Source organism: Rhea americana, unplaced genomic scaffold (assembly GCF_003343005.1).
Source record: "Rhea americana isolate MKP2758 unplaced genomic scaffold, rheAme1 scaffold_2, whole genome shotgun sequence".
NCBI classification, from domain to species: domain Eukaryota; kingdom Metazoa; phylum Chordata; class Aves; order Rheiformes; family Rheidae; genus Rhea; species Rhea americana.
Window position 1 is genome coordinate 16,791,241 of NW_028186149.1, and position 3,417 is coordinate 16,794,657.

Sequence of the window (3,417 nt, forward strand, 5' to 3'; positions counted from 1 at the left end):
TGCGCACAACAGGCACTCATTTCTATGCTTCTGTCGCTTAACAGAATCCTGCTGCAATTTGGCAATACATACAGATTCTGTATTTTTCTGTACTGCTCAGTATAGCTAAGATAAGCTGTTCTCCCCTTCTCTATCTTTCTGCACAAGCATGTATCATCTCACAAATCATCCTATTGATGTTTCAAAAGAGGAAGAAAAAATATTCCTTTTCTATCTCAGTAGGTCTCAGGAGAGATTCTGTTTCCCTAAGCAAGCAATTACTTCTCCTTCTTCTTTCCAGCATCTTTCCAGCAATCTTCTGCTCTACAGTGAATGGCAGCAAATGGAAAGGAATGGCAACCTCCCTCCTGCCCTTTGCTATGATTTGCGTGCCCAGAGGTAACAATTTCTGTATTCCTTATACCACAAGGACTGTCATTGCACCTTGCAGAGCATATGTGAGCTGCAACCAGTCATCAAATGACATTTAAAGCAACAGATTTATTTGTGAATTTCTTGGATTATCTCAGAAAAAAAAATTAATACTTCAAAATTAAGAGTGAAGGATTCCAATGCAGAACCTGAAAGCTCTGAGAACATAACCTTTTGGTCAAAGTACATGAACAGAAGCTCCTGTACAGAAATGTACTTTGCTATGAAAAATAAGTGAGGCTATTAAGTGTTAGCTTATTCTGCCTAATAGGTCAATACTACCTTAGATCACCACATAGATCTCCTGGAGAATAATACGTATTAAAATTCCCAGCTCATAGATATTTTAACAGTTGTTAAACACAGAGACCATCCTCCCCAAAGGCTAAGAAAACCTTTCAGCATGGAATTAGAGCATGGGAAGTACAAGGAAAAGAACAAATGATTTTCACCTGAACAGTAACGTACAGAGTGCAGGCTTTTAAGTGTACCAAAGAACACAAATGTAATAATTTTCACGGTCCTTAGATGAAAATGCAATGTATATAACCATTACAATAAGGAGCAAGAGAAGAATGACTGTCCTACAAGCATCAGCCTAAGATCTGACAGGCAATGTTCATGTTACAGCTTTTCTTTGCAGCTGCAAAGAAGGCCCTTAGTCTCTTAATCAAAACAATACAAATTGCCCTTGACACAGATACTATATGTAATATTACATGCTTCATAAGTAGCATTCAGACTATCTTTTCTTTTTATGGAAGTATGGAAAATAAGAATCAAGTAGAAAAGTAGCAGCAAAATAAAAATCACAGGAAAAGTTCACGTAACTATCTCCATGGCAATCATATCCGTTCTGTGATGTGACAGTCCATACAACAGACAGRTATCCAGTTTGGGAGGGGTGAGATCTCAAATTATTCTTTCTTCCTGTTTCACCTCCTAGCTCCTGTATAACTTATTAGTTGATTTATTCTCATGTGGGTTTTGTATTAGTAATATATTTACTAAAGACACAGTGCAAGTCTCCTTTTTTACTTATTGCCCGGAATACTTAAAATACACATTCCCTACGCTGACTCTCTCCCCCCAAATTATATCAGATTTTTGCTACATTAGTCATCTACTGAAGCAATCTTTAGTCTTTTTAAATCCAGGTAAACCATTCCTAGTTTCAGCACTGCATGTCAATCTAGAAATCTCAGCTAACTTGTCCTTCCCAAAATCATTCATCCAGGATATTCTTAACATGGTTCTAAATTCTGAGCTCTTTTTCAACTTGAAATGTCAAACCTGACTCATTCAAAATATTGGAGCTAGAGCAGCTCTGACCTTGTTGATTTTCCAGTATATTGACTCCATAMACTTCCTCTAGTGTCACACATGGTTTACAGCAGCCAGCACCTATTTAAATGAATGATCTTAGATCAGCACCTCTGAAATACTAATAAGATTTATTTTATGGACTACCTCTAATAGATGACATAACTTCCTTAAAAATCCCACGACTCAATTTGGGATTAAACATTCATTTAAATGACAAGATTTCTAGGGGTGTATTAATATATTTAAATACAAAGCAATAAAGTCCTGAAACTTAAGGTTGATAATCTCTACTTTGGATTAGGTAAGAAATTTCTATGTACGCATTCATAGTTCTTTCCTATTAACTTTACATTAGATTGTATAAACTTTCATGGAGTATTTCATAGAGGCCAGGACACATGGCAGGATACATGATTACCACTCTGCCGTTTCTCAAGGTTATGCTGTAGCTACAGCAACTGCTCAGATAGATGAGTAATATCAAAAAGCAGCCAGTGCATTAGAAAGACTGCTAAATTTTCATGTTAAACTCTTTATACTGTACATTGAAATTTCTCTTCTCATTTCTCTTTGTCATTCACTGCATTTCTCTCTAATCCAAATCCTAACCAAGACTTCAGTGAGACCACCTCCAAGAAATTACATGACAAGGGATCCTCCATTTGGAGAATGAATGTCTCTCTCAGTCCACAGCTCTTGTTTTTTCGTCTTCAGAATGAACTTGCTCATACTTCCTTATGAGACAGAAAAGGAAGCTGCCAACCTAAGCCAAAAAATCTTGGCAAAGACTTCTGTAATAGGCATATAGATGATAAGCAGTTTTAAGTCTTGTGCTGCATTCTCCCCCCCCCCCCCAACACACACACACACTGGTTTCCATTGTAAGTTTCCCACTTTACAATGTGAGGTACATTTCTTCCAAAAGCACGGCTTCCACATGCTTTGTTGTTTCAGTTCTTTATCTTTTTAATAGAAGGCAAGACTATGGGCTATTTCTGGCCTATTTCCTCTTTAAAGTCTCATCAATATACCATAGAGCATAGCGATATTAGAGGTTAGAAGCAGAGTGATCACAGAGGTTAGAAAATCTAGCAGCATAAACCTTGGTCCTTAGTGATGCTGTAGACAAGCTCCACTGTSTCCTTTAAACTAAAATTGCTGTGTGAGGTGACAGCTCAGGCAGGAAAAGCAGTAACAGTATATCCAGCAGTAGCAATTTCAAGTTCATTATGCAGAACTTTCCCTTGAGGCCATTTTCTTTGTGTTTTTCTTGTACTCATTGCTTCTTGCTTGCTTAAACCGACAGCAAATGCCCTGCTTTATTTCCAAGCACTTCTTCTGTAGTAAAAAATGACCAGAAGTTTTGAGGGGAAAAAAACCCAAAACCTTAGATAAATCTGTCTGCTATTGATTAAATACAAAACAGCCCACTCATTCAGCATGAAGAAATAGGACCATACTGCACAGTAGCTTGTGAAAGTGAAAAGATGTGTGTGTGTGGGGGGGGGAACTCAGTAGGGTTTTGGGTTCTTCTTTTTCAGAAAATGTTGTTTTTGAAAATATATACTCTTTCTCTTATTTTTTTTGAGAAAATTAATATCAAAATTTTAATATGATTCTTGATATTTATTTGRTCATGACCACTTCTAAAAGAAAAATACTGGTACAAAATTTTATATC